Source organism: Mesitornis unicolor, unplaced genomic scaffold, assembly GCF_000695765.1.
Source record: "Mesitornis unicolor isolate BGI_N332 unplaced genomic scaffold, ASM69576v1 scaffold4349, whole genome shotgun sequence".
NCBI classification, from domain to species: domain Eukaryota; kingdom Metazoa; phylum Chordata; class Aves; order Mesitornithiformes; family Mesitornithidae; genus Mesitornis; species Mesitornis unicolor.
In genome coordinates this window covers 40,286-61,084 of record NW_010207851.1, presented here as the reverse complement: position 1 = coordinate 61,084, position 20,799 = coordinate 40,286, and the positions used below count along the sequence as shown (strand labels likewise).

General features: G+C 38.5%; 1 pseudogene; it reads right to left on the bottom strand.

Moving 5' to 3' along the window:
- Positions 1 to 1,745: 1,745 nt before the first annotated feature.
- On the bottom strand, positions 1,746 to 17,666 carry LOC104546788 (annotated as a pseudogene).
- Between the last annotated feature and the right edge of the window lie 3,133 nt (positions 17,667 to 20,799).

Genomic DNA, 20,799 nt, shown 5'->3' with positions numbered 1-20,799 from the left:
ATTTCAGGAACATCGTGAAATGTTTTATTTATTTCAAAAATTATTTTTGGGACTTCAGTTTCATGAGTAAATTGTTTGTCAAGTGTAGCATGAATTCCAGTTGATCTGAACCTGCATTTTCTAGTGATTAGTGTATGCAACTGAAACGTTCTATCTAGCTTTCTCTGTTCACAGGCTTCCTTTGGGCTGAATCAGTGCTGCAGAGGAAGTTTTCTCATGTTTACAGCAGACAAGGAAGCAACTTGATACAGCTTCAGTTTTCAGAAACATCACGTAGAGCACCTCAGTCTACCTGAAGCAGCTGGATCGCACTACTGCCTCTTTTAACGTCACACACGTCTAAGTGTGTTTAGAGTATCGGCTTCGATCTGCATAGCTGTGTCAGTTAAAAGTACAAAAATGCTTGCATCCTTTGTATCATGACTGTTGGCAAAAAAATATAACATAGACACCTTTATATTGCCAAAAGCTTCCTCTTTTCCTTGAATATGGTGTACTTTATCTGGGGAACGGGTTTAAAATCAATGCCTGAGGCAGCTGCCAGGAAATTTGCCAACAAAACTACACTGCCAAATTCGTAAATGCAGAATAGTCTCTAGCATAGGTATAACCTAACTGATTTTTCTCATTTTAAACTGAGAATCCATTGAAAAAATATAATGGGATAAGAAAGAAGAAATCTTGATTCTTTTGAAGTCCGTGAAAACTAACACAGTAGATTCAAGCAAGCAAAGTAACGTGTGATACCATAGCTGTTCCAATGTACGTATGGTCCTATGGAAGTGGCCAGGATTTCTTTTTCTATGCCCCTGCAAAGTTCTGCCTTCTCTGTATAGGCACTGGCCATTTCCCGTTAAACGCTGTGCCCAGATATGTTCGTCTTGCGAGAAGTCAATTTAGAAAAGGCATTTCTTGTTTCTCTCTCTACCTGTGAGAAATTAACGTATAACTTACACTGTACTCAACTCTGTCATTAGATTTTAGTACCTTTTTTGGCTTTTCAGAGTTGCAGTCTTGGCATGCCAGCGATAATCAAATTGGGTTCTTCCTGAGCTGCTGAGTTTACTGTGTCATTTCCACCCATGACCAGAGCCAAGTCTGTATCTGAGACAAAAGGGAAATATATTACAAAATGTGTTATTATAAAAGGAAAAGCCAGTGCTTCAAGTTATCAAGACAACACCAAAGCACATTAATCAAGCATACAATAAATGATGACAGTTTGTTGCTTCATCTGAATCAAAAAATTAGGTCCATCTGTTGGTGTTCAAACCTAGAATCGAATCTTGGCAGTTACATGTGCTAATGAAAACGATTTAAAAATTTTTGTGCATTCTCTGTGTAAGATATCATGAAAATAAATACTCTTAAGATTTAAGAGGCGGTCTTACGCAAGGCTCACATGAGGTCGCTAAATAGACCTCATATGTGGAATCTGAGGATGACGTCCATTATGTTATAACATGAAGTTTATTTCAACACTACTCACTTACGTCCAAATCTACAATCTCCATTCTGTTCAGTTCCTCAGTTCTGTGGCTCTGCATGCGAGCAGCACTCCATTTACACACAATTCATTGTAGGTCCAGGATTAATGTTTTAGTACTCCAAGAGATTCCATACCTTGCGTTAAGATGGTAAAACACAGCTCTAAAAATTGCTAATTCCTAAAACTTCTAGCCACATGAGGTTCATGAATGATGTATTTCTAGAGTAACTCTATTGATAAAGAAATAGGACTTAGTTTAGAGCTGTAGCACCAGCAGTATCAAGTAGATCACCGTTATCCCCATGCTCGTTGAAGCCTTCAAGGAACCCTCGATGGATTTGTGAGATGTGACATCTGCAAAAGCAGCAGTGATTCCTCTGCCAAACACACTTGCCCGGGTGCCTACAATTTTTTATTTTTTATGTTATTTAAAGTTGTTCACAGTTTGCCCATTGAAGTCAAGCTTCATGGTCTGTATGTCTGCTCAGTCTCCTGGAGTCCTTATTAAAATCAGTGCCACGTTCCAGCTTCGATTCCTCTTAAACTTTTTAACTACAGAGCTGGCTGTGCGTCCCAAGAGCCTGGCAACCAGAGAAGGCAAGGATGTTCTGGCTGTACCATTTTTGTATCTTCTGTAACAGCCCTCCAAGTGACTGGGACACATGAGCCAAAAGAATTTAGTGTACTATTACATGGAGAACAGCCTCCAGGTGTAAGACAACCATAGGTCTACATTGAGCAGAAAGGAATAAAAGCAGTCTAATACAGAAATGCCTCTTCTCCCTGCTGTCTCTATGTTCCCAAAACGTATGCAAATATAACGCTGACAAACCTACAACATCAGATACAACAATGCAAGCAGGTAAGCCTCATTTTCAGTAATGAAGCTACACCTATTTCAGACATCTGTGAAAAGCAGATATAGCATCTTACCTTTCCAGACTGAGTCTACAGCATAGACAGTGAGTAGGAAACATTTTAAGATTGTCAGCTGAAAAAATGTGATACAGTCTCTCAGAGGTAGTAGATTCAATATCCCAAGGTACTAAATTTAATTCTTAAACTTTCCTTTATGATCTATCACCTGCATATTTACTTGGAACAATATTGTATAGTTTGACTCCTATGCTTTACGCTAGGTCTAGTGATACAAAGCAGCTCTAAAACAGATAAAGCAGTAAAGAATTACATGAAGGAAACACAGCAAGGTGATACAAAGATCTGAGAGGTGCTGTTGAAATTACCAGATCCCCACCTGTCAGCAGTGGCCTACATAGTCTCTGGTTTTATTAGCTGGCAGCCTCAGGAGGATGAAGGCCTAGAGGTACTATAGAGCCATTTTTGCCTTTCTTCCTGATGATACAGATTATATTCATTTTCAGAGAAGTGATAGCCAGCTGCTATAGCCTTCCTTATTTATGCAGTGTGGAACATATTCGGAAAGATTCACCATCCTCACAAACTTAAGACTTGTGCAGGAAAAAAAATCCAAAAGAGACAATTAAGTGAAATTTAAAACCGTAAATCATTAACACCCTGAACATTGATTCTCTGTGTGTTTTTAACACTGAAACATTCTTTGGAATTCACTATTTTACTGCAAATAAAGCCTCTGACCCTTTTAAAAATAATTTCTTTAGTCTTCAGGGGAAGAGTATATAAACATCTTGACTAATAACAAATTTCTAGGTCTTTGAGTGTTTTCTGTTGGACTTTTTTTAATGTGACTATACAAAAACAACAGCACTTAACATTACTCTCTACAGCAGCCTGCTTTGCTGGGGGAGGCACTTTGGCAGTCCTTTCCATTTTTTTTCCACATCCCTCTCCTTTCAGAGGCCCCTCATCATGATGACCCATCCATTTGGCTAAGGGCTGCATGCAGCTGCATCTGAAAGAAGCCAACTGTATTCTTGGGTCAGCTGGAGAAGTCTGCTTGATTACGACTGGAGGTAGACACAGTGCTCCTAATGCCTGGAACCTGGGGAAGCTAAGAGCTAGGCCTCGCCTCAGGTTTCAGCAGGGGTGCAAAATAGATCAGCCACTACATAGCACGTGCTTAAGAGCTACAGGCAATTCAGTGCACAAGAATGGTTTCATTTAATGATTTTCTCCCACATAGTTGGAACCATAGGCTTTTGTTCCATGTATTCATAAAATGCTACAACTTTTTGTGATTTGTTATAATGAAAGAAAAATTATTACCTGGCACATTTCTACTCAGTGACTATGCGGTCATGTGGATGAGATGTATGAAAGCTGAATGTTTCCTGATTTCCATTAATATTTTCCACGTATAGTTATCCTACAGAAATGAAACTCTCCTAAGAAACCATGACGCAAACTTTTTTGTTATTGTTGCAAATTGAAAATGAATGTTAGCCAAAGCTTGCGATTTTTAGAAATCTCAGGCTGAATAGCTGGTTACCCTGCATAAATCTTGTCAGTGCTGAGTTACCCATTTTTAGGAAAAGCAAGAGATATTTTTGTTTTATGAGAATTAACACAAAGAGGGAGGCCCAGTGAAGAAACTTCAGTAACTTCATCTCACATTTCTTCACTATAAACCAGTAGCATTCAAAGGGTTAAAAAAAACCATTTCAGGTTCGTGCCCAAATTTTTTCTTTCCACCATCACTATCTGTATGCTAGAGGCCTTCGTTATTTTTTAAGACAAAAAAACCTCCCAGCAGAGTTCACAGATGTGAAGTGAGGCTTTGTTCACTAAAGTCTAATCATAAAGAGCAGCTCTGACTGACATTGTAGCTGGAATATACATCAAGAGTAAATCCTCAGAATTCCAGCATATGACAAATGGTGTAAACATGATGAAATTAAGATTAGCGTAGTCTTACGTCTAGGGCTTTGATAATGCCATATGATCTGTCATTACAAAAGGATGAGGGCTGTAGTACTGCCAAGATGTATTTTTTATTATCAAGTGTGATGCTTCTAGTTAACCAAGGTTTTTCATTAGAATTATAACATTAATTGTAGTTGTAATTCACTACATCAAGAACCACTCAACTTTCAATAAAGTCATGTACATCCAGGACACTGTATTAAATGGGTTTATTGGTGACAAGTAGGCACCAAGTCCCAAAAATGTTGTACTTTTGGAATATATTTAAACAAAAAGTTTCACTGCAAACTTCGAAGAAATACAACCTTGTGTTTTGTGACCAAACATTTCTTATAACCTTTTTTAGCTTATATTGTATTTTTAATGACTATAATTCAAATTTTCAAGTCTCTTGCATATTTGTACATCACTAAAATAACAGTTAATACTTAGCACTAGGTTTGCAACAGACAAGAAAGCAAAACCTGTGCCCCGAGTCACTTAAAATCAAGGGTAAAAGTGTCAAAGACAGGAAGAGTAGGCTTGTCAAGGGGAAGATGGGCAACGCTTTAATAATGTGCACTTGGGTAGTGTGCATGTAAATGACTTTGCAGGCTTAGGCTTTCAAAACAGATATCGAGGTAAAGAAGAATGGTACTCTGTTGGAAAGCTCAGGACACTCCAACTCCCGAAGCAGCATGGCATATACACAGAAACAGAGATGATTAGACATGAAGTTGACTCATGATTGCAGAGGTCTGCACTCATGGGCAAAGCCCAGGCAGGAATGACTGCTAACACAGGTGGCATGAAAGGAGAGAAGAGGTATCTAACAACTTTAATATTCAGATAACAGGCATGAATTGGATAGATTCGAAGGAAGTGGAAACAAGAGTTAGACGTGATTAAAGCGACACTGAACAATGAAATACGCAGAATGTTATGCAAGATCTGAGGTCGCTTGAAAAGCCTATCACTGTGTAATTGAACAATATGTATCTGAACTCTCACCCAGGGTAATGACAGAATTAGACTCCTTTATCATTTCAATAGCTTGATCTAATCTAGCTTCAATACAAGTTCCAACAATTTCCATAGGTTTTCTTCTTGCTGTAGATGCTGTGCTATAACCACCCAAAAATGACATTTGGTAAAGATCTGATCATGGCCTAAATGTGAATGTATTAAATGAGCATATTGGTCAAATCAACAGTTCCGAGTCAGTTAAGAGAGTCCCAAAATAAATAGTTCTTGTGCTGTAAATTCCCATGTAGTTTGGGAAGGCAAACTACATTATTCTTCAGCTCATTAAAGTTTACTTTAACAAGCTGTGAAGCTGATACAGCAATGGTTCAACAGTTCAGTATTGCATTACTTTTTTTTTCCTTGAAAGCTTCAGCATCCCACTTGGCATAAAAGTCACACATTTCAAACAGATTTTCAGATATGCCTTTGAGAAAAACCTTGTTTTTCAGCCATTTTTAAACAATTTTTCTTCTCTTCTCTAAATCACCTTAACATTTTTCTCCAGCAAAACAAAGATGTTCTTTGTTTAAGAAATATCTCCCCTCTTGCTTGTTATGAAACAGCACATTTCCTATTTCCTTAAAATCAGTTGCAGGGTGAGATCCTTCAGTGAAGGCCATTTGGCGTTTTATAAAATATTAACTCACGTTGTTGGTTTTACGAGTAAATCCCATTGCTATTATTGCTTTTGCTAGTTGTTTTTAAAGTTCAATTGCCAGATTTAGCACACTGGGAACTGCTTATGTACAGAATGGCTAGAACTTGGGCAGAGCTATGCAAGTTCTCTTATAGTGTAAGACCACCACTCTGATCTGTAAGATTCGACTCTCTCAAGGCCAGAAGTTTAATCTCCATGTCGACGTGTGAGTGCCAGTCAATGCCCTGTCCACCATTTTTAGGAATTGAACTGTTAGTGTGTTTACACTCTTTGGTGAAGGGCCACATGGAAGTGCTTGCATTATGGGTAAGGGAGCTACTAAAAAGCAGTGTAAAATTGGGGAAGGGCTCTCCTAGCACATATATACTGCTAGCAGTCCTTGAGTTGGCTGGATATCTCTATAAATCTCCACATCGTGCAGCCCAGACATTCTCATTTCTTTGCTGTCCTTGGCATTTAAGGAGTTAATTTAGAATAGAAAAGAATTGCTTTGGTTGGACAAGACCTTTAGATCATCAAGTCCAACTGTTACCTAGCACAGCAGGGTCCACCACTAAACCATGTCCCTAAGCAAGCATCACATCTACCCATCTTTTAAATACCTCCAGGGATGGTGACTCCACCACAGAATCACAGAATTATTGAGACTGGAAAAGACCTCTGAGATCATTTAGTCCAGCCTATGACCTAACACTACCACATCAGCTAGACCATGGCACTAAGTGCCACATCCAGCCTTTCCTTGAACCCCTTCAGGGATGGCGACTCCTCCACCTCCCTGGGCAGTCCATTCCAATGCCTGATCACCCCCTCTGTGAGAAAGCACTTTCTAATATCCTGCCTAAACCTCCCCTGGCACAGCTTCAGGCTGTGCCCTCTCGTCTTGTCACCAGTTGCCTGGCAGAAGAGCTCGACTCCCACCTGACTACAACCTCCCTTCAGGTACTTGTAGAGAGTGATAAGGTCCCCTCCGAGTCTCCTCCAGGCTAAACCACCCCAGCTCCCTCAGCCAATTCTCATAAGACTTGTGCTCTCTACCCTTCACCAGCTTTGTTGCTTTTCTGTGGACACTCTCCAGCACCTCAATATCTTTCTTGTAGTGAGAGGCCCAAAATTGAACACAGTATTTGAGGTGCAGCCTCACCAGTGCCATCAAATCCTAATTCTAGAAAACCTATCAGACATCTATCGAGTTGTCATAACTTTTTATTATTTACTAGCATCATGAGGAAAAAAAAAAAATCTGTCAGGGAGCCAGTCCACTTACCAAGTCTCCTACAATATCTTATTTCTAAAAGTTTCCAAAGCAGATGCTCTAGATCTCACATGAAAGACAGGACAAAGTAGGGGTATCTCCTTACCACACATGCAACGCATGACAAGATAGCTTAATCCAGAGGAACCAATCAAGGCACCCTCAATCTTCAAAACTGTTGTCAAGAAATCCTTTTGCACACAGGACTCAGCCAGAATAACTGCTTGGTATTTTAGCAGCAGGGATGTCAGGTCCACCTACCGCTGTCATTGTCAGCCCCTGCAATTTAGTAAACACCACATAAGAGGGAAAAAAAAGAAGTATTTCAAAAAAACAATATAATTCCTAAAATATTCAACAAGTGAAACAAAAGCAAATAAAAGTTCATTCAAGCACGCAGTGAGCGGAAAATTGTTACCTATGATCGTTATTGGGCTTGGTCACGTAAGCAAATACTGTTAGAATTTCTGCTGAAAGATTATACAGGCAAAATGGCAGCTGAAATAATTTGTTATTTTACAGGATAAGACCCTTAATCTCTTATTTCTTTCCAAAACTAGTCCACAGTTACAGCAATGGCTAGGTTTACATATACCTCTGTCTAGGTGAACATCCACAGCTTATTTTACAGCACTGCTGATGGCTAAAATGTTTTGGATCTCTGCAGTGTGGATTGTGGGATCCTGCAGGGTCTCGCAGACTTGTTACAGAATTTCTATAGGGCTAGATAAACATTCTGCAGAGTGCTTTGTTGACTCCTCATAATATATGCCAAATTTTTCAGTTAATGTGCAAGACTGCATTGCAGCAAATTCAGCAAATGCTGGATGTGCGTGCAAAAACCTTACCTTTATTTGCAATGAAGAGGTTCAAGAACTGTTCTCTTGATACTATTACCGTAATTGAGGAGGAGTCCTGTAACACCAGGACTGCATACTAATCCAGGTGTGTAGCTTGGATCCAATATAAAAATTATCATACCGTAGCTGTGTATCAGCCATAGATGCTGTCAGCAAGCCAGCATTCATCTCCTGGTGCCCAGGTAGAAATGGTGCTGAGTTCAGCAAACCTGGAAACAATCATGGTTGCTCTAATGCTTTATTGACTTTAGCTCAAAAATATTTTTAATGCTAAAGCACTGGAAATTAAGACAGGCAATAAAAAAAACAAACCCCAAAATCCTAAAGACACTAGTCTCCTTGAAAATTAATTTAACTTAATTAATTTAATCCACCTATTGCAGATACAAGACAAAAACTTAGGCATTTTTTTGGAAGGAATTTTCAGAAATGCAAATGCTCCAGTTCCTGTCATACTCCATGACTCCTCCTATTTCAGCCTGGTTAATTATGGGAAAACAAAAGCAGTTTCCTATATGATTGCTTTTTTGTAGCAAATAAGACACAGTAATTATTCAATATCTGTATATCATCACAGCAGGATGCATAGGGACCTGAAAGATCTCTTACTACAATTCCTCTAGCCACTAGTTGTTCACATCAGAGTCTTAGGAGTAAGGCTCTATGGAATCTAAGTTGGACTCTAATTAAACATTCTCTAGCAAATCCAGAAAAATAAATCCCTGAGACCAACATCACCACATCTTCAACTCAACACAAAAGCCAAAGTCAGTAATCACCTCCTGCTTGTGTTCCAGTCCTACCAAATTTGTTAGGCTGAGTTGTGTAAGGTTACTTCCCTCCCTTCATAAAGAGAATTAGCCCCCAACCCCTCCTAGGATTCAATTGTATTTTGAGTAAAACAAAAAAACGCCTCTAGTGAACTTCTTCCTAAATTTTATATGACAGAGTAAAGAGTACCCAGCAGCTTTCCATAAGGCGCTAAAGAAGCACTGAAAGCCACACTCCAATATAGTGCCCAAATACGCCACATCAAGGTGTAGATACTCAATCACATACTTGGCAATACAGGTAGGAGCTGCTACTGTCAAACTAACCAGACTGTGAAATGCAGCTACAAGCTGAGGAAGGTCAGAGATTTCAATTCCTTTTGCAATGGTAAGACCTGCAAAATTAAATGATTTAGATCCTAAACAAAATATTACATTGTGTTTCATACTCAAAGAATAAACAGATCATTGAGCAAGAAAGGACTGTTTACTTTTAATGCTGTTTTCCTTTTCATATGAAGAAATAGAAATATAATAGGTATAGGAAATTTTAACCTAATTTAAGTAATTTCCAAAAATATATTGCTAGAACATTTTGGGATGACAGCTTGTAAGAAACAGAGCTAGAACAGCCCTCAAAGCCACTCTTTCTTATGAGTGGAAGAGAGTTGTGTGGATGCACTCACCAGTTTCCAAACATGTTTTGCCTACACAGAATCAAAGCAGGCAAAATGCCTGCAGGCGCATTAAAAGACTGCCACAATCTAAATGACAAACTGGCAAAGAAGCAGTACCTTTCCCTCTTCTCTCTTACAAATTTCAACCTCAACCTTTGAAAATTTCTGTTGGCCTCCATGGTATCAGATACAAAGTAGTCCCTAGAGAATTAGCATCAAAACTAAATTAAAGTTAATAACACTTAACAAGGATGCTCTGAACTGAGCAAGTATACTGTGTGAGACGTGTGCATACCCACTGTACCACCCAGAGCCATGGCTACAGACATCTGTGCAAGCACTTCTGGTGGGGATTTCAGTACTCTTACTGCTGCTTGCTCCTAAGTCTCTGACACCCCAATCACACCAAGGGCTTTCCCAAATCCAGAAGTGTTCTTGACTAGACAACCCTGCACAGCACAGAACTGAGCCAAAGTACATCATCTGAAAAGCAAAGAAACAAACCCCAAAACGTGTAGCATTGCTGTACTTCAAGCTTTACTCTTTGTAAAGGAATATAAAGGCACTGGACGGCTTTTAAAATCTCTAGAAGCACTGAGAACCAATAGTTTATCTTTAAAGACGAGAAAGATTTCTTTTTTGTTTATTAATGCAAGTGAATATCCATTTCTGATTACAAGACTTCTGCACATTCCTCCCTTCACGTTTTCTGGTTTCTTTATTTCTTTATGATACAAATCCACCAAACAACCATGAAACTAATTAGCATCCCAGCAACTCAGTTTCAGGATCCACTGACATATATTAGAGTACATGTTTTCAATTATCATCAACACTGACATATTGTTTTCTAATATTAGTCTACAATGCCTCAATTACTGCCTTATTCTTTATTGTTTTCAGACTTATTTCTTAATACTCTCTCCCAAGAGAAAAATACTTTACACATTAGTTCAAGCTGAAAGATAGTACACCTTTGCTAGACGTGCCCTGCACTGGACAAATAAAAAACTGTTTTAGCCATTATATTCCTTATGGGTAAAATTAATATATTTTATCAGGGTAAATATGAGGTTTTGATTTTAGATGTTTTCATATAAAAAAATGCTCTGAAATTCCTACATGACCTCATTTAGTAAACATGTGGTATCCCTTCTGATACTTAAAGAACACATGGTGACTTAACTTTAAATAATAAACTGTCTTTCAACTTACATCATTGAATGAGTCGAAAGTATGATCCAAAATAGTATAGTCAGAAAAAACAATGATGCTCAAATTATAACTAATAGAGAAATACAGCCATTCGACAACATTCTTAGAATGCTTGGAAAGGCCAAAGACCACATGCTGGATGGTACCTTCAAGAAATATTTATGGGCTTTTCAGAAGTCTAAGTCCAAAAGCTTAGGGCTGACAGAAGAGGAACAGTCATATAAGGATATTAACAATACTGAGACAGACAAAGTTTATGGATAATGTATCCTGAGAAGATTTGGGGTTAAAAAGAATAGCTGTATGACTGTATTGATGTGGCTTGTATTATGGTCTGTGGAAAAGCTGCAACATAACAGGCAGGAAGTAGTAACAGACTTCTCAGAACACATCTCAAGTACTCAAGCAACAAAAACTTACTGAAAAGTAAGACAATTTGTAAGACAACTGGAAAAAAATATTAGCTGCACTGATTTCATACCTTAACTTTAGGAAGCAACAATGCAGCATATCATTTTAATCCAGTGTTTATCTAGTTATTAACCCAGTCCTCACAATGAATCGGGTCAAAATCTAAGTATGAGAGTTAGAGTCACTTTTATTTGTATGCAGAATATAAACAGAAAATATCTGCTACTGCTTCCAGTTCAGTCTGAGCTCTCTCTATCTTTGAGGCACTTACTACTTTTAAGATCTTATTGATCCATTCCTTCTGTGTTATAGCAGGTAAGAGAATGAGTTCAGGTCTGGTTACTATCAGACTGTATTCTTCCTAGAATACTTCCTTTCTCTCTCTTTAGTAAAGATACTGCAAATTAGATTCTACCTCTAATAAGAAATAGCTCATTTTTAGTAAGTTTTAAACAAAATATGTGTCAGGAGGTGGATTAAAAAACAACAAATGAAAGTAAATACAGATGTTCTCCTGACACACTCTAAACCAGACAGATTAAACCAGTAACAGATTGTTACTTCTGCAAATGAATTAAGTTATTCCTTGAACGTGTTGCTGCTTTGTAACTGACTTAGTATTATGAAACTGGAAATGCAAAACTGTTTCTCTTGAATGAAACACTGCACAGTCAAAGGAATATGCTCAAAAAAGGACAGTAGAAAACAAAGAGGCTATAAAATTGTTTCCTTGGCCCTAGGGATAAAAGATTCCACGATCTAATGAAGAGGGTTGGCAAATATTTGCCCATATAAGAGAATAGTTTTCCTGGAGGGCCCGATTCTGCACATATGCCCTCATTCCTTGCTGCTTGTAGCATTAATATTTCAGGCCGTATCAGGCTCTTTGCTTGCTCGTATGACCAGCTTTGCCAGCCAAGACCACCCTCCTAGTATTGGATTACTTAACTACTGAACTGCAGAAAACTCAGCATTGAGTAACCTGTTCAATGTTATGTCCAATGGCATAAAGAAGTACCATATCCTCCTATAAACACTGCTTTAGGGAGAAGACAGAGAGAATCCTGTTCTGGACTAAGTAATTTGAACATATCTAGCATTCTGTAATTAAGAAATCACCTGTTCAGAAATATAAATTTTACCTGTCAGTATTAGCAAGTAAAAACTCCTTCAAGAAAGTCCACTTTCTTTCTCTGCACATCCTTGTATGCTAACTGCTGTAATAGTAATTTTCTATTCTGCAGCTTATTTCAGTTGTAAATTTAGTTCCCCTAGTGTGTCACACTTTACCTTGTTTTCCTTTCTGTAGCAGTATTTTCAATTTTTATTAACTATTTGTGCTCTTTTTAAATGGATTCCTTATTCTCTCTCAAAGTTAGGCCTTCCTTCTCCACCTTATTTCCTAAACTTCTAGCATGGCTATGGTACTACATATGGTACGTTTGCTTACTTTTTACATTTTCTACTTAAAAAGGATTTTTAATTGACTGTTTATGCTACTTTTTAAAATTAATTTTATTAAATACTACCTTTGTTTTTCCTTGAAAGTTACAGAACTTAATTCTAGATTATGTTACCTGCTTTTCCCAGACTTGAGTTTTACTGTTAAGTTTTTGTAATCTGAAGTTTTCCACACCTGAGTACTCAATCTCATGGACCAAAAGTCCATCATTATTTTTCACCTCTTTCACTGAACTAGTGAGGATGAAGAGGTTTCAGGAGCTGTCGTAACAGTTCAACACAAAATCAGTTTCCTGATTTTGACACCCTATTAGTAACACAGAAACCAAACATTAAACATACTGAACATCAGAGATAAGTATGCTATACAGAAAAAAATTAGTTAATTATCCTAAAAACTGCTTTTTCAGAGCAAAGGTCTTGAATAGTGACAACTGACTTCTACTACCAAAACAATTAGACTACTCACACAAAACTGTTCATAAGCAGTTGTATTAAGAGAACATGTTCTTCTGTCTGAAGTTAAAAAATTCAATTAGAATTAAAATGCTTCTAAAGTCCAACCAAGGTCCACTTGTATTCAGCTTTGCTTAGAATAGAATAAAATTTTTAAATACTTTTTCCACTATAAATTAGGATTTGAAGCTGAAAACATCAGAAGCTCTCTGCTCTGCAAAATGCTCTTCCCTAAAAGGAGAAGGGAGGTTGTAGAGAGGTGGGTGCTGGTCTCTTCTCCCAGGTGATGGGGGATAGAACAAGGGGAAACGGCACCAAGCTGTGCCAAGGGAGGTTCAGGTCAGAGATAAGGAGGAAGTTCTTTACTGAGAGGGTCGTCAGAAGCTGGAACAGGCTGCCCAGGGAGGTGGTGGAGTCACCATCCCTGGATGTATTTAAAGAGAGGGTAGAGTAGGTACTTAGGGATATGGTTTAGGGGGTAGACAGGAACGGTTGGACATGATGATCTCAGAGGGCTTTTCCAACCGAGCGATTCTGTGATTCTGTGACAGTTGACTCTATATGCAACTCAGATTGTAAATTCCTACATGCAGCTTTGCACTTCTGTATCATGGCAAATGCATATAATATCTCAATTAAGTAAAGCAATCTAGCTACTTTATATGTATAAATGATCTTTGGGAAATTTAACCTAGTAGTTTCATCAACTGAAGAAACATTTTCCTTTTCTGCAGACATCTTCCTCTTTGGACAAGACCATGCAGAAAGAAGCTGATCCTATACAGATGAAAAAGCAAAGGATATAGACACACATGCCTGAGGTGACAAGTTTTCTCATAATGTCTTCGCACTATTCCCACTTAGTCTGTTAAACATTTTCTTCTCTGGTTATCTTATTGCTCTCAGAAATACGTATATTTACTGTAGAAACAATGGGTATAAATATAAAGCTGATTTTTATATTGACAATCCTGTATTTACAAGCAATGATCACCATAAAATCCTTCGGTTGCCAGTATGCCATGAATATGCATCACGAATCTACGTAAAGAAGAAAATGTAATCGGAAGTTTTCAGGATTGTTTAGTGCTTGGGGTAAAGGTTTTGAAGCAGGAACTCATAAATTCTAATCTTATTTGTAATTCACTTTGTGTAAGTCATTAACCTTGTTTTGACTTTGTGTAGGTCCCTCCAAATGAAACTGAATTCAAATCCGTCATAATGAAGCATACAAGAGAAGAAAGCAGCAGGCAGTACACTTAGCAATAATAAATACATTTCTGGTATGAGAGGCAAATGGAGGCCAGGTGTGACAGCCTGGGTAGTGTGATAACCACTATTCCAAGCAAGAACAAATCTGGTCACCATTTGAGTAAAAGAAGGATTAGAAGAAACAAACATCAGTCCTAAAATACCTGCAAAACCTATAAAGAAAAAAGTATACACTCTGAAGAATTTAAAAAAAAAAATCACTTTTCTTTATTAATCATAAAATAAAAACAGGCTTTGAACACAAACTCCACTTCTACTAAAGCTGTGTCATTGACACACATGGTGGCAGAAGGCATTTCCTGCACATGCTTTTACTTGCATAACTCGTAAACATTGTTTTTGCCAGAAAACTAATTCTGGAATAATAAAATCTTTGTCAACCTGAGGATGAAGTGGGGACTCCAGGATCCGTCAGATGCATATGAGACTGCCAAACTACATTTCTTAAATAAAAAAATATTCCACTTGGGCAAATATGGAGAAATAGTTCATTTAAAAAACCCCAAATTAAATATGTCACATTCCCCAGTGACTTCTCACAACCTTTACTGCTTTAGTAGGAATACAGACTGCAGTGTAGCATCTGAACATTGTTAAAAGACGCAGACCACACAAAGAGTTCAACAATACTTCCTTGGGAGAAAATATTATTGTTCCCAGTACTAGTCTCTTTGACCATATGTGTTGGTGGTTTGAGGAAATGTTTTTCCCTCTTTAGGAAAAGACTAGATCATTTCATTAATCCAAGATAATACGATATTTTACTTGGAGACATAATTTGTCATCATTTGCACAATGTTTGTTAAATACACCTAAGTAAGCTTTGAGCAAATCAATGTACAGTATGAATCTTTCCAATCAAGACAAAGCCCAATGTAGAAAGATACCATAAACTCACTCTTGGAGACCACAGGAGTTTAATTTTCAGTTGGATTATCATTTTAGGAAGTGTTTGATAAAAACTTTAAAACTTGTATGCAAATTGTCCACCATTAATCAAAGGAAATAGATCTTCAAAAAAGGAGGCAGTAAGGAAGGCCTTTCAGATGTTGTACAAGCTTGGTTATGGAATTGTTCACAAAGTGAAACATTCTTCTATCTTTTTCTTCCTTTAAAATCAATTTTCTGTAGCACCAAAAGTGGTATTTCTACTGTTACTCATTTACCTTGAACAGGAGCTTTGAAGGTAGTGAACCCTTGAAAAGGTGTGCTATACGTATTTCTATTATCCTTTTTTCATTCATTTTCATTATTTTTAAAGGCAGTTAATGCAAAGAACATAACAATCTTGTTTATGAGAAAAATACTCAACATAATCAAAACCTTGCTATATGATTCATTTTCATTTCATACATATATTTCAACACAGATAATGACATCTGGAGTTATGCAGTATATACAGGCTCTGATCCAAAAGTTTTTGAGAACAGTCTATGTTAATTTCAATTGGCCCTGGATTGGGTCCCTAACCTATACCATATTGGCTCTCTATTTCATACATAATTAATATCAGAAGAAGTTTCTTGGTAACAAAAGGTATACAATGATTCACCAAGGATCCTGAGAAGTTGAATTTCAATTTTCAATTGGAAAGCAACATGACATGTTAGCAGCTCTAACTTACCACTGCTTGCTGCTTTTCACTGTTAATCCACACTACACCTTTCAGGAGCTTATTTTATTTTTACATAATTATTCCTAGCATGGCTCATCATCCAAATGCCCAACTGGCAACAAGAAATGTAGATAAATTAATTTCCTTGTACCTTTTAGAATCATAGAATTGTTCCCGTTGGAAAAGACCTTTAAGATCATCGAGTCCAACTGTTGATCCAGCCCTAGAAAGTCTGCTACTAGACCATGTCCCTAAGCCTGACATCTACTCATCTTTTAATAGACCTCCAAGGATGGCAACTCAACCACCACCCTGGGCAGCCTGTTCCAATGCTTGGCAACCCTTTCAGTAAAGAAATTCCTCCTGATATCCAACCTAAACCTACTCTGGTACAACTTGAGCCTGTTTCCCCTTGTCCTATCACTAGCTACCAGGGAAAAGAGACTGGCCCCCACCTCACTATGACCTCCTTTCAGGCAGGGGTAGAGGGCAACACAGTTTGCCCTCAGTCTCCTTTTCTCCAGATTTAGCAACTCCAGCTCCTTCAGCTGCTTCTCATAAGACTTGTGCTCCAGACCGTTCACCAGCTTTGTTGCCCTTCTCTGGACACGCTCCAGCACCTCAACATCTCTCTTGTAGTGAGGGGCCCAAAACTGAATACAGTATTCAAGGTACAGCCTCACCAGTGTCAAGTACAGGGAAAGGGTCACTTCCCCAGTCCTGCTGGCCACACTATCAGGCCAGGATGCCATTGGCCTTCTTGGCCACCTGAGCACACTGCTGGCTCATATTCAGCTGACTGTCAATCAAAACCCTCAAGTCCATCTCCTCCAGGCTCCTTCCCAAGCCTGTAGTGTTGAATGGGGTTGTTGTGACCCAAATGCAGGACTCAGCATTTGGCCTTGTTGAACCTCATGCAGTTGGCCTCAGCCCATCGGTCCAGCATGTCCAAGTCCCTCTGTAGCGCCTGTCTACCCTCAGACAGATCAACACTCCCTCCCAACTTAGTGTCATCTGCAATCTTACTGAGGGTACACTTGATTCCCTTGTCCATGTCAGTGATAAAGACATTAAACAGAACTGGTCCCAACACTGAGCCCTGGGGAACACCACTTGTGACCAGCTGCCAGCTGGATTTAACTCCATTCACCACAACTTTTGGGGCCCAGCCATCCAGCCAGTGTTTTACCCAGTGAAGCGTATGCCCATCCAAGCCATGCCCAGCCAGCTTCTCCAGGAGGATGCTATGGGAGACGGTGCCAAAGACCATACTAAAGTCCAGGTAGACGACATCCACAGCCTTTCCCTCATCCACCAAGCACGTCACCTCGTCATTCAAGGAGATAAGATTATTCAAGCAGGACCTGCCCTTCCTGAACCCTTGCTGACTGGGCCTGATCTCCTGATTGTCCTGCCACGTGATAGCACTCAAGATGGTTTGTTCCATAACCGTCCCTGGCACGAAGGTCAGACTGACAGGTCTGTAGTTCCCCGGGTCCTCCTTCCGGCCTTTCTTGTAGATGGGTGTCACATTCGTGAAGTTCCAGTTGACTGGGACCTCCCCTGTTAGCCAGGACCGCTGGTAAATGAAGGAAAGTGGCCTGGTGAGCACTTCTGCCAGCTCTCTCAGAGCACTGGGGTGGACTCCATCTGGCCCCATAGACTTGTGTGTATCTAAGTGGTGTAGCAGGTCACTAACAATCTCCTCATGGATTACAGGGGCTTCATTGTGCTTCCCATCCCTGTCTTCCCATTCAAGGGGCTGGGTAACCAGGGTACTACTGGTTTTCCTACTAAAGACTGAGACAAGGAAGCATTAAGCACCTCAGCCATTTCTTCATCCCTGGTCGTTATGCTTCCCCCACAACCAATAAAGAATGGAGATTCTCCTTAGTCCTCCTTTTGTTGCTAATGTATTTATCGAAACATTTTTAATTGTCTTTAACAACACTAGCCAGATTAAGTTCTAGCTGCGCTTTGGCCCTTCTAGTTTTATTCCTGCACAGCCCCAAGGCAACCTTGTAGTTCCCCCTGAGTTTTATATTAAGTCCAGCTGTGGTCATAATTTTCCTAGATTGTAAGAGTATGACTCTTCCTGTTCTTGTATTTTTTTATTAATTTTTTTTTAAATAGAAAGGAGTGCCATTCTGGGGAAATGTTATTGAAATAACACTTTACACCTTCCTGTTGCAGAATAAAATAAACAATCATTATGATGGATTCCTATTGTACACTGCCTTTCATTATGTCATGGACTGACCCTTCAGGCAAAGTTCTGTCATGGTTACTCATTTGTCCTTCTGAAATTAGCTGGATTACTTACATGAGTAAATAGAATGGGATTTGGCCTTTACCTTATACTGATTACAATAACCCTTGGTCCGTAAAATAGCACTGACCATTGAATTCAGTCTGTTTTAGAAACCATCTTTGTTTTCTTACCGCACCAAACCAGGTCTGATACATTTCAGATGTAATACACTTGACACTAGAGGAGAAAAAAAAAAACCAATAACCAAAAAAACCCCTACACACAACAAAAACCTCAGGAAACAAACATTAAACAAGAAAACCTACCTAAGTCCTAGACTACAATTCCTTAAAAGCTGAACATGAATATGCTTCTCTTTACAAACACTTTCTTAGTCAAACAGTAACTCTAGTCTGCCAGTATTTAAATGCTTAGCGTGACTGTACTCTGGTTTAATGCTACCTGCAGGCAAATATGGATTCCTGTCAATCTTCAACTCACCATGACTACAGAAATTAAGCCTTCATTTTTAGTGCTTCCAAAATAATCTTAACTATCTCAAGAAACATCTAGCATACAGAAAATTGCAGCCAACATACAAGTAACATCAGTTTTCACAGATCTTAAGGCTGCCTCCTGATTTAACTGTATATTTAGATTCTTTTCTCCTCTCAGAATAAGAGGCCAAAGGATGTAGGAAGGTATGAGGGCTACTCCTATTACAACAGAGACTACGCAGCATATAGCCCAATAATGTCATATCAGGTCTGAAATGCGTTTCATACTCTGAGGCTAAACCCTTGCTTGTTTTAATGGAAAACCACTGTATCTTTATAAGCAACAATACTTTACCTCTCCTGACCTTGGCACAAAGATGTAGGGAGTGTCATCAAACCATCTGGCCTTTGAAGTACTTGCACTACTTGAAGTCCTTTTGAGTATCACACATAGCTCACCTATTCCTACTTGTCAGCACTTTTGTTCAATACATACTGATTTGAGTCCATAAACTATCTAGCACTTGAGGTCCTATTGCTTAAGGCACAGTTCAGTAGCTCAAGTGACGAGCCGATTCTCAGTAACACATTCTTTAGAAACATGAGTTTAAAGTACAACTGTAATTTAACATTATAAAAGTTTTTATAAATCTTTTTGCCCCATATTTTAGTGCTTGAAGCATCCAAGAAATTCCTTTTGCCATATTGCCATGTAGACATTGAATGACAATGTTTCCTTCGAATAACTAAACTCACTAACAAAATTACTGCTTTCATACAATATATTTTATATGTTTTTATAAAAAAAGTTTAAGTGGTGTTGAAACTTACCTTCATTACCAAAATTCATCTAATGACATGATCAATAGCCCCGTAATCTAAATTGTGCTTTTGTTCAAAGTGAAAATATTCTTTCTCGAGAGAAATGGCTTTAATAATTTCAAGATGATATTGGAATAAAGGCTACTGGCTTGAGTAGCCATTCTACTTGGCAAGTCCTTGTAATCAGTGTTCACCACACCCTGATGAGAAAGAAAAATACATAGTTGTCAAAGATTTCATGTATCGGAAACTTTTCACATGTTCTTCACAGATCTGATGCCTGTTTTATACATGCTAGTAAATCAAATTTGCATATTACTGCAGACATGAGTTACTAAAGCTTTCTTTTACAAGTTAAGGATAAAACTAATAGCTTACTCTGATGCATGACCAAAGAAAGTCAGCAATTTTGTCAGGAAGCCAGACACTAAATGAGCAGGGAGGCCAGTCAGGGAACTGTTACAAAACCATATGGTGCTTATTTTTGAGAATAAGAAATCAACTACTTCTTAAAATTTGAAAACACCTCATGATTGTCTGATAAGAATCACATTGCATGATGTGTTTCACAGATTAATTGCATTCTGGTCAATCCCAAGGAAGAAGATAGGGATACTTTTAAAACTTAAACTCTGCACATCTGGATTAAGATCATGTTTCTTTAACAACCCTTCATATTATTACGAATACAGAACTTTAAAAAACCCAAACAAACAAAAAACCAAACCACCACAAAAGAATTGTAAGGCCATGCTCTGACAACAACTTATATTAAATTCTGATCTTGAACACTGTATCCTAAATTACTGTTTCTTTCTTTCATTGCACCATTCCAAGATAGCCATCTGGACATTGCAATTGCCAGTTCATCCCATATGCAGCCACACATGTTAGCTCTGATACACATCCTGGAGTAAGTCATGACATGATAGTCAGGTATGGCAGCCACAGAAGAAGTCAACACAAGGTAAAATTGAAATACTTTTAACTGCACTGTTCTTTTCACCTAGCTTTCCAGAGCAAGCCAATGCATGTATCCACTACCTGGAAGACACTGAAGGCAGCGGAGGCTGCGAGTATCCTGCTGCTGCTTTATAGTCCACTTCCCAAGCTGATTCCTGGTGACAGACTTTTCCTTCTCAGGTAAATTTCCACATACTGAAATGACAGCATCTTTAATTACTTCAAATAATGGGTCTTTACAAAGAAAAACAAATGATACA